This window comes from Schistocerca nitens, chromosome 3 (genome assembly GCF_023898315.1).
Source record: "Schistocerca nitens isolate TAMUIC-IGC-003100 chromosome 3, iqSchNite1.1, whole genome shotgun sequence".
Classification (NCBI taxonomy): domain Eukaryota; kingdom Metazoa; phylum Arthropoda; class Insecta; order Orthoptera; family Acrididae; genus Schistocerca; species Schistocerca nitens.
Genome location: NC_064616.1, coordinates 168,495,544 through 168,506,508, shown reverse-complemented (window position 1 = coordinate 168,506,508; position 10,965 = coordinate 168,495,544).

Genomic DNA, 10,965 nt, shown 5'->3' with positions numbered 1-10,965 from the left:
AGATCTGGTCCTGACAACCTCTAAGAGGCCTAAACCCACACTGATTTTCATCCAATTGGTTCTCAACTAATACTCGCACTTTCCTTTCAACAATACCAATGGATAGTCAAATGGATACTCAAATTAAATATTTGCGCATCTTAATTGTTCGTGTTACTCATAAAAATAAATCCAGCTCGCTTAATGGCACTATTGAAATAAATTAAAGGTTAATTGATGTACATAATTCGATCTAAGGATCATGCATTAAATTCATCGAAACACACAAAAATTGGTTCTACGACATTGCAAAACGGACATGGGCAGAATTGCTGACGTAACTCACAGCTTAAATTGCTCTTGTTGCCGAGAATTACCAAACTGAACAATGTTATTCTAATGATATTGGCATTGATAATATCTTTTGCTGGCAAAAAGAAGTTTTATCTTGTTCACCATTCATCTGTGCATCTCCCAGTGCTTGGAACGCATCTGTCATACCAGTATGATCACAAGTGCTGTCTTACAATAAAAAACATTCGTTGTTTTCTGTTGTCACAGAATGGAGACTACATAACATTTCAGTTGTTAACTTTATCTTACAGTATAAAACGTATGTCATCTTCTGCTGATAATGCTAAACCACATACGTTCGTACGGGTAAGAAAAGAGAGTTGGTTTTCTTTCAGCTACCCACTTTCAGAGTCACCCATACACTATAGCGACTATACGTTAGGGTACCAAAACATCTGACATCTTCCGCTGATAACAATAACTTACACTATCGCACATTGGAAACTATATGCTGAGCAACCAAGGCAGTAACAGTTGACAAAAACAAACAGGGATACAAAACTAAAAAGGTATTCTAAAATCGGAAGCAGATGGTGTACGTGCTTTAAGTTGTCAGTGTATGTGCTACAGACTGACAGTGGGTTCCAGACACTGGATCTTAAAACTGTACTCTAACACCAGTAGCTTAGAGTGTGACTACCATTACACCACATGCATGGATGATACTGCTGTGGGGCAATGATGGTCATTTTGCAGTGTGGGGCAATAATGGTCCATTTACAAGGTGATCACCCTTACCCCCCCCCCCCAGATACGTAAATGTATGTATCTTAGGACGGCCTCTCTTACATCACTCAGGAAGTTCCGAAAAGTTCTCACTACTTCTGACTAAAAATGGTTCAAATGGCTCTGAGCACTATGCGACTCAACTGCTGAGGTCATCAGTCGCCTAGAACTTAGAACTAATTAAACCTAACTAACCTAAGGACAGCACACAACACCCAGCCATCACGAGGCAGAGAAAATCCGTGACCCCGCCGGGAATCGAATCCGGGAACCCGGGCGTGGGAAGCGAGAACGCTACCGCACGACCACGAGATGCGGGCTACTTCTGACTAGTTACAACCAATTCTCACAAGTCATACTGACATGTTGCAACAAAATTGTAACAAACTGAACGATGTTACAGCAAAATTGTAACAATTTACTATTTTCCAGTATAAACATTTAGCAGTGTAACCATTTTCAGTCTAACAATTTTCCAGTGTAATCATTTTCCAGAGTAATCATTTTCCAGGGTAATGTTTTCCAGTATCACAATTTTCCCAATTCACTTATTTCTTTTGAATATACTATCCAATTTTTGTGAAATTATAATGAATTGTTTGTCTGCACATGTACGTCACATCCAGCGATATCCATCACATTTGGATAATACCTTCATGGTGCGTCGTCATTTTCTTTCTTAGAACGTCTTATAACTATGTAATATTTCATAATATATTAGGCTACATATCTCAATGTTTTTTCTCGTTATCTACACCTATCATGCCTGTGCGGACTTACATAAGGGACAAAATATTTGTTGAATTAGAGCCACTCAGATTGATCTATTTCCAAAAAGAATGTGGAGCTTAGGAAAGGGGAGGCATGGCATGGGAGTGGGAGGAAGGAAGGTAGGGGAAGTAAGGAGGACAAAATATGGCGGTGGGGTATTACAACGAAATATCTTTAAATCAACGGTTCAAAGTCATTGATGGTGTTATCTTTTCAGGGGGCAAATGTTATAGGCACATATGTTGGCAAACAAAAGGTCAAGTATCAATTGGTAGCCGAAATTATCATTGCATTCCCGCTCTCTGAAATGAATGAACAGATAGTACGAGTTCTTGAAAGAGCAATGCCTGATAGACACATTTTTATAAACTGCTTAAGTTTACTTCTTGTATCGATGTTGCTGGCGTTGTCTTGACGAGTAATTCATGTTTGTCGTAGATGTGTCACTGGTAAAAGTTTTCCCTTTCTTGAAACCCAGCAGAAACTGAAGGACTGGTTGAAAGGGCCCTGTATTATTGTACAACAGACATAAAGGCATCTGAGGGAGAGCAGAAAAATTTTATGTGCCACTGAGCATTGTTAGCAGGGAGGCCCCATCCGGTGAAGTTCGGCCGCCGACTGTAAGTCTTATTTCAGTCGACGCCACATTGGGCGACTTGCGCGCCAGTGATGAGGATGATATGATGATGAGGACAACACAACACCCAGCCCACGAGCGGAGAAAGTCTGCATCCCGACCGGGAATCGAACCCAGGCCCGCTGCACGGGAAGCAAGCACGTTACCACTATTTTTTTCATTTTGTTCGTTGTTGATCGTTGTGTTTGGTCTTTTCGGAGGTCACATGATATCCGTTCAAGTTCGTTTGTTGATCCTTCCACTCAGTTTTTTATTACAGACGACTCAGCTAAGCAGGCGGACGTGTCTGTCATAGTAACGCATGCACTGAGGTTTGTGAATCGTTAATACGAGCTTAAGTTGTTATTTACAGTATAAGTGATTGATGTCAATAAAGACAGATTACTAATTTAAATATTTTATGAAGATCAGTCCGTCGTCTGTGTTTCGCTTTTTTTCAGATTTTTATTTCCGATACGTGCTTCGGAGCGAAAGCTCCGTCGTCAGGCTTACCAAGATTCACTAGAGGCTTTTCATCATGAACCCGTAAAACAAGCGCACCTGCATGTTGTGAGAACCTAGATGACGAAACTGCTTGAAGTATTTTCAATGTTTTCGCGTTTCACTATAAATTTCGGCATGGACTACCAGTGTCGTGGCCAATATGCAAGTGGGTCTGCATCATCACGTCATGACAAAAAGCCTCAAGTGGATCTTAGATAATTTGCCGATGCAGTTTTTATTCGAAAGTGCGTATCGCTAATAAAAAAAAACGGTATAGACTATCGACGGAATTTTATTTATATTTCACTGTCTCTGTGTTCTAACTGAAACCATAGTGGATCCAGTAAAATAAATATTTATGTTCTACCATTAACTCCTTTTCTGCATCAGTTTGGACATAACAGTTTTGGATAGTTTATACGAGGAAGCAGAAATGTTCTTGTTCTACATTCCAGTTATTACACAGAACAATTAGCAAAGGGGCAACGAACGTCAGTAAGGATATAGTTCGTAAGTATGTTAGTACGTGTGGTTTGTAACCGTTGTGAGGCACATCAGTAGCAGCTGTAGCGAAGCGCTGAGGAACCGCATTACCCAGCAGCGCAGATAGATCGGAAATGGGGTGGCTGGTGGCTGTCATTTCCGGTTACGGACAGCGGGAAGCTGACAATCTCGCCGCCCCGCCCTGCCAACATAAAAACTCGCTCCGCCCGCGACGTCTACGTCGCTTTCAATTGCCTTTTCTTTTGGCTGAATAGAAAACACTTGCGTCTTGTGGGAGGTATAGTTTCCGACGTTGTTCAAAATTACAGTTTCAAAGAAATGTCTCTCCTGTCTTCTCTGAAGTATCCATTTTCACAAGCTTCACTGGCTTAAGAGCGAAAGGGAGAAAATGTAGCAACGTAAGTTTAAAAAAAAAAAACAAAGACAGCTAAGGGTAGATCCACGTCGCAGCGCAGAATGTGAGAAATATCTTATTTGCGTGTGGGAATAATATATGCAATTTAGAAATGCAATGTAAAAGGGCCGGGAAAATTGTCACGAACACATTCTTCGAGGAGTTGTCCTCTGGCTTATCTTTAAGTATGTTATCTTTTATTTATTTAATTGTCTATTTAACTGGAGATGATTAAAGCCTTCAGACACTCAATTATGTCTGATAAAGAACTACACGGTTCTCAAGTTTGTCAGTTTCTTTCTAAACTTATACTACATAGATTAAACAAAGACTTACGGAACTAGGTACAATTAACAGCACAAATAATAAATAATATTGGGGCTACACCATCTTTTCCAAATGTTTAAAGTTTTATTTAGACCAAACGCATTCCCTTTTATTTAAAAACATCATCAGTGATCTCGTTAACAATTTTAGTTAAGTTTAGATGTCGCAAACAGCTCTCGCCTGTAGAATTACGTTTCAGGACTCACGTTTTTTGACTTCCCAAAAACAAAAATACAACATGTGGAGAATGAAGTCTGATAATAATGACGTCAGAAGTAATAGCAAACCTGCAGAATAACCATAACATTAACATATTTCGTATTTTTGAAGCCTTGTTAGTATCAAGTGAAACACAACGAATCACGATAGGGGAGACTGTTATAATGATGGTTACAGTGGTTATTAATGAAGAGTAGACGGAATGTTTAACTGAAGGCACTTTGTAAGAGGAAAGGCACTAACTGACTTCTGAAGTCGGTACGGCGTGTAACGTCCCTGACTTTTTTGGAGAAGATCTCCATCTTCATACGAACTCCGCAAGCCAGCGTATGGTGCATAGCGAAGATGTTACCGTATCCCTCTCTATACAAGCTTAGAGTTGGATGTTAAATGTTAATCGGGCGAGTGATCAATTTTGAAGTTCTTTGGCTACGCTAGTGTTTAGAGAATGGCTACCTATCATTCACATTGCCCCATTGTTCTTCCATCAGCTTCTTGATAACTGACTAAATTGTATGTAGGATATGCTCGGCAAAATAAAAACGTCCTTAACGCAGTGTGGGTACTGTACTGTAAATAAATGACGCTTATTTCAATCTTGCTGTAAGTGAAGTGACAGACATCATTCAAGGATTTACTCCGTTTTGCACTGTAAGTTGCAGTTCAGAGCTTAAGTCTACCAAGCCAACTATGAAAAACTTTTCTTAGTGTGTGAATGTATGTAGTATTTTCTACAAGTTACTAGACCTGACGAACACCTTTAGTGGCGACTGATGTGTCGCACATGTGCATAGGTCATGCCTGGACTACCTGATACAACGAACTGACAACGGTCTATATGGCCCCTGCCGTTAAATATCCTTCCATCTGTCGTTTCAGAACTCACAAAACGCTTTTATTGTCCATACTACTGCTAAAACTATACTTCTAAATATATAAAATAACTCGCGCTTACGTGTTGATTAATGAAACATTTTGCAATACGTGAACTGCATTACTTTTTATAGACAAATGTTGAACAATATTTTTCGTCTGTCACGCACGGACTTTTCAACGAATAAAAACGGTGTTACACACCAAATAGGAGGAGTATTTCACCAAATTTTACGTGGTGACATTTGTTTTTTGCTGGAGCATTGGCATACCATTATGATGAATCGGCCAAAACTAATGTTGATCACCATTACGTATCCAAAACCTAGAATAATTGTACATCAGTAGGTAATTATTCTAATTTCTTATAGCACACCACCGCTATACGTATCATTTTTCAAATTATTTTTTACTTAAATCAGTCTTTTAATCATTTTTTTCAAATGTTCATAAAAAATATGATACTGACTTTCGATAGTGCTGTTCAAAAGCCATCAATCAACACCATGTTTCTTGTTGTTTGGAAATCTGTGGCCAAATTAAATAAGCACATGGTTAACGAAATAAACAAGGTGAAATTTGAAATTTGTGGTAAGTTTCTATGGCACCCAACTGCTAAGATCATCGGTCCGTAGGCTTGCACAGTACTTAATCCAACTCAAACGTATTTACGCTAAGGACAACACACCCACCTATGCCGGAGGGAGGTTCAAATGGCTCTGAGCACTATGGGACGCAACTGCTGAGGTCATGAGTCCCCTAGAACTTAGAACTAGTTAAACCTAACTAACCTAAGGACATCACAAACATCCATGCCCGAGGCAGGATTCGAACCTGCGACCGTAGCGGTCTTGCGGTTCCAGACTGCAGCGCCTTTAACCGCACGGCCACTTCGGCCGGCTCCGGAGGGAGGACTCGAACCTCCGACGAGGGGAATGGCGCGAACCGTGGCAAGGCGTCAGAGACCGCGCGGCTACCCCGCGCGGCGTTTCTTCTTGTTATTGTTATTGTTGATGTGGTCTAAAGTTCGAAGACTGGTTTCATGAAGCTCTCAACGCTACTCTGCCCTGTGCAGACATCATCTCCGAATAACCACAGCAGCCCACACCCATTTGAACCTGCTTATTATAGTCATCTCTTGATCTCCCTCTGCAAATTTTTATCTCCTGACACCTTCCCCCGCCCCCCCCAAATAAATACACACACACACACACACACACACACACACACACTTTTCCTTGATGTCTCAAAATGTATCCAATCGACCAATCCCTTCTTTTAATCAAGTTGTACCACAAATTTCTTTTCTCCCCAATTCTCTTCAGTACCTCCTCATTTGTCACGTGATCTAGCAATCCAATCTTCAGCATTCTTGTGTAACACCACATTTCAAAAGCTTTTATTCTCTTATTGTCTGAATTGCGTATCGCGCGCGTTTCGCTTCTGTACAAGGCTACACTCCAGACCAATGTCGTCAGAAAAGACTTCCTGACACTTAAATTTATATTTAATTTTAAAACATTTTTCTTCTTTAGAAACGCTTTTATTACTACTGCGATTCTAAATTTCATATCCTCTGTACTTCGGCCACCATAAGATTTTTTACTGCCCAAATAGCAAAACTCATCTACAGATTTTAGTTTCCCATTTCCTAATCTAATTCCCTAAACATCACCTGATTTAATTCGACCACATTCCATTACCAAAGTTTTGCTTGTGTTGACGTTCATCTTATGTCCTCCCTTCAAGACACTGTCCATTTGTGAGACGTTCACTGTCTCCGACAGAATTCCAATGTCATCTGTAAAACGCAAAGCTTTTGTTTCTTCTCTGAATTTCAATTCCCTGCCCAAATTTCTCCTTGCATTCCTTCACAGCTTGCTCCATCTACAGAATGAATAACACTGAGGATAGGCTACAACCCTGTCTCACTCCTTTCTCAACACTGCCTCCCTTTCATGCCTTTAGACACTTATAACTGCCATGTGGTTTCTGTACAAGCTCTAAATATGTTACGGCGTAAAGTGAAGCGCCGTCACGCCAGTCGGGAACGAGAGAGAAGAGATGACTGTGAGAAGACGTCAGCCAATATCACGCTGACCGACCCCTCTCCAGGACGACAACGCAACAGCAGCGGCCCCAATGTGAAGAGGACATTAGCGCCGCGGCCGACTGGTCGCCGCCCAGTACTACAGCAGCTTCCAGACTAACAACTTGGATAGAAGCGTCAGCTCTAAACATTTACTTGTACAGTCCATGTAACACGGGCTTGGGAACTGTTATCCTAAAGAGATTTCTTATTTTGTCTGTCGCCCTTTGCTTGCGACACAAAGTTAAGTATTGCGTTTTTTCATTTTGTAATAAAACTTATTAATACGATTTGTTTGAATGTTGTCTACCGATCCGAGAAAGCAGGTTTCCTAGACACCCCATATTTGACGATTAGGCTGAATTTAACAAAATAACCTTTCGCTCGCTGTGTTTTAACCCCGATACCTTCAGAAATTTGAACGGTATAGTCCTGTCAACAATTTTCAAAAGCTTTCAGCAAGTAAACATATGCTATAAACATAGGCCTACGTTTGCCTTTTCTTAGTGTGTTGCAGCATTTCTCCGGAACCCAAAGTAATGTTCTGTGAGGTCGGTTTCTACCAATTTTCCCTTTCTTCTATAAATAATTATTGTCAGTATTTTGCAAACATGACCTTCTAAATTGATTGTCCACACCAGTCGGCACATTCCTTCTTTCGAACTAGAATTGTTACATTGTTTATGGAGTGTGAGGTTGTTTTCCCTGTCGCATGTATCTTGCACAGCACGTGGAATAATTTAGTCAGCGGTGGCTCTCTTAAGAATATCAGCAGTTCTGAGGGAATGTTCTCTACTACAGGGGTCTTGTTCCGGATTAGGTCTTTCAGTGCTCTGTCAAATTCTTGTCACGGTGTCACATTCCCCATCATCCACTTCCTGCCGAGCGGTTCTAGGCGCTACAGTCTGGAACCGCGCCACCGCTACGGTCCCAGGTTCGAATCCGGCCTCGGGCATGGATGTGTGTGATGTCCTTAGGTTAGTTAGGTTTAAGTAGTTCTAAGTTCTAGGGAACTGATGACCTCAGAAGTTAAGTCCCATAGTGCTCAGAGCCATTTGAACCATTTGAATCTACTTCCTCTTCACTTTCAATAATATTGCGCACAGGGTCATTTTTTGTTTCTTACCATCTCTTAAAACATCTCCCCTGGGCCAACTTTAGCGAATCAGAGGCCATCCCTCGATGTTCGGGTTGTCCTCTAAAACAGGAAGTAGCTTTCGTGGGGATTCTTTCCATCCTCGTTGGTTAGTGTAACAGGCGCTCTCTCTCCTAAGATAATCGACCTTGATTTATAGTGCTACTGCACTCTCGAAAAAGCATTCCAACAAATTTAAGTCTTCCGATCGCCTTTCTTACAACACGTTTTATATGATGGTTCCATTTTTATATCACTTCTTAGTATTACCACTTATGCAATTTATATTATGTGAGCTCTTCCACACATAAGACAGCTAATCTTGTAATCGGATACTTTCGGGATTTTCTCTTTGTTATAGGAACTCCTTATTACATGCTATAACAGTGTGTTGAGTGTAAGTAATGCTCCAAAACTGTGCCCATGTCCTGTTCTAAACAATAAAAGGTTATTTGTGCATAATTTATAATTGCATGAGGAAGGTATCAGACGTGAGATTCTTCAGCCATTCAAGATCGTTTGAAACCGAGGGAGTTTTAGAATGAAATAAAAAGAATTGTTGTATTAACTGAGGGCCCCACTTTCTTTACTGACAACTAAAGCTGCTTAACTCGTAAAATTAGAGGTGATATTGATGTGTCATTAGCTGAGGTAACCAATAAAGACAATCAGACATCTACCAAAACGTAACACAGTAATAAGTTTATTTACAATGCGTACAGTTAATACATTGGATAAATATCACTTTGAAGTGCTGCAGATCCTTCTGTGGTGTTGAGCTATATACAAATGAGAGTAATATTCTGAATAGAATCAACCAGTCTTGAATGCTGATACACTCAGATATTCTGTGAATATTAGTAATACTTGGTAGCATCGTTGTACGTCGATGTATTTTCCTCATTGGAGTTTTCCATGCTAAGCTTGATAAGGCTGTAGATTCACTGAGTCTTGGGCGAAGCTCTGAGTGCATCTGCTTGAAAAGACCAATCAGAGTTATGAGCAGTGGGGTCACGTTAATGCAGCGTCCTCTGGTGGCATGTAGGCGTGACGCCACTCATCGGAGGCAGCAGACGATGGAAGAGACATCTCTTCCAGCAGCAGGGTGGTGGCAGATATAACTGTCCCATTCCCCGCGTAGTTGTGAGCGGCGTGCGAAGCGCCGGGTGAGGTCGAAGAAGATGCCGTCGATATCACGGAAAGAGGTTTCGGAATTAAGAGGTTGTAAGTCTTTCAGAAGCGGCTAGCCTTTGTTAAGTTTTATCTCCTTCTATTGTTAAGACTTTTCTAGAAACGTTTCAGTCCTTCGGTACAGTTGTGGTGTCGTAATACTGCGTACATCTCGATCTGATGGACTTGCAGCGAGGGCAATCTGTCATTAATGCATTCGTAAAAAAAGGCCCAAACCTAATCACGGTGTCTACAGCTATCGTATCTGATGTCATAGCAACAGAGAGTGAGTTCATACATCACATGCACGAACCACAACAATGGAAAGAAAAGGAAATCTTTTTATTAAAGTCAGGAGGATATTAAAGTGTGTCGTTATCTTGTAACGACAGCAAATGTGCGCCTACCTGTGAAAACAAAACGTCGAACTGTACAAAGTTATTGGTGGGAGAGCTGCTATTGCCAAATTCTTTACAAAGCAGGTGAATTTACTGTAGAGGGTTCAGTGGCGCAATTAATATAAGATGTGGAATACTACCTACTGGAAACATGATACACAGTCTGACGAGTTTACTTTTATACTATTTGCTGACACACGAAGTGTTTTAGAACGGAGAACATCGGGGAGATATACTATCATTACTGTCTTCTTTTTACTATCAATCATGGTAGGAGTGTAGCAGTTATTTAGTAGTTTCATTATGGATTTCAGTGAAGAGGTAATTAATGAGATGTATGAAACAATTTTAACATACCGCATTCGTCTGGGGACACAGGAACTGTACCCAACAGATGATTGAATTTTCCATAATAATGTCTTAATGAAACGAATGGAACTCTCCAAGATTAATTAGATGATCATGAGAATAAAAGACGACGTATTCCCTAGACTTTACAATCGCCAGAGGTAAATTTTGTAGAATCGCTGTGGCCTGCATGGTGTAAATGGCCACTTACCCTTCTCTAGCGCCTCTCTATTAGTTGGGACGACTTCTTTTCGAGAACTGGTATGAAATCTAGTGCAGTGCTATTTAGAGCATAGGTGCTGATGCCCTAATGTTGTTGTTAAAAGATAAACAAGAAATCCAAGGTATCTTAGAGCACCGGAGAGAGGCATAAGTGAATGCTGATATGCACATGAGTGAAACTAAAACCAGAATTCACGTTGTGCGTGTAGTGGACTGACAAGGCAGCCAGTCCACAGTGACGGGTAGCCGAAAGGGCACACGTACACACACGCCGACTGGCGCGAAGTCTGGAACAGGATTCGTAATGAATGTGATAAAGAAAAGAACGTAGCTACT